This window comes from Vicugna pacos, chromosome 13, assembly GCF_048564905.1.
Source record: "Vicugna pacos chromosome 13, VicPac4, whole genome shotgun sequence".
Taxonomy (NCBI): Eukaryota; Metazoa; Chordata; class Mammalia; order Artiodactyla; family Camelidae; genus Vicugna; species Vicugna pacos.
Window position 1 is genome coordinate 51,128,194 of NC_132999.1, and position 995 is coordinate 51,129,188.

The following is a 995-nucleotide window of genomic DNA, read 5'->3' on the forward strand; positions in this document are numbered from 1 at the left end:
AGTCCCCACCTCTGCCAATGCTAACTGTGGTCAAATTACTTAAATTAAACTGGTTGAAATAATTTCTTTATAGATTTCTTGTGAGGCTTATTAATATGTTAAGTAACTAATATAGAGTAGGTATTTTTAAAAAGCAATTATTAGGGAAAATTCATTGCGTTGGTAAAGAGAATACTGTATTCTTCTGTAAAGGAGAATGTAACACCCTCCATCTGAGCAGTTCTGTTCTGCACGGCTGTAGCTGCTGTTCTCTTCCCCAGTGGGCTCGTGTTTCTGAATTGACTACATTCATCTTTGTTTCACATCCTTCAGACATGTTCAGTTGGTTGTTTTACTTAAGGATGGCATCTTTCTGAGTTTCACAGGCTGTATTTGCCCTCTTCAAATACAGTAATGCAAATGGAGACTGCCAGCTCCAGGGAATGGTGTCTGAGATTCAAATTCCACACCTTTTTTGGCAGGAGAGAGACCATGATCATGAAGGGGGTTCTCCCAGGACGAGGCTCATCCATTGCACTCTGGATGTGCTGACCCCTGCGATTTCCCCAAATGTGGGAAACTTGACTGCATAATTTGTGGTAGTGGGGGGACTGCGTTCATGCTTTCCCCTATAGAGAAAAGAAAAAAAAATCTACACCTTTCATAGACTTGCCTTGAAGTTCCATTAAACTCTCTACTGACTAGTTAAGGATATGAGGCCTAGAAACACTCTGAGGCCCTTTGTTTAAAAAGGGCAGACTGAAGCATTCTATAATGTCCATGAAGAATAGTCCACTGAAAATTTGTATTTACCAGGGGGAAAAAAAAGCTACCATAAAAATTAAAATGTAACAAGTATATACTTTGATACTTTTATACTATGAACTAATATAAATTGTATCTGAGTAACTGCCTTCCCTTAGCTCTTTATCTTGTTTCATTTGTGTTATGGAGTCTATCACAATTTGAAATTGCCGTATTTAGTAGTTCATGTTTTTATAGTCTCTTCCAACTAC

General features: G+C 38.2%; 1 non-coding gene across 1 annotated transcript; it reads left to right on the forward strand.

Annotated features, from left to right (window-relative positions):
- Positions 1 to 446: 446 nt before the first annotated feature.
- LOC116282997 (U1 spliceosomal RNA) lies at positions 447 to 611 on the forward strand. Its single transcript, XR_004192544.1, has one exon. It is a non-coding gene; the product is annotated as a U1 spliceosomal RNA (small nuclear RNA).
- The last annotated feature ends 384 nt before the right edge of the window (positions 612 to 995 follow it).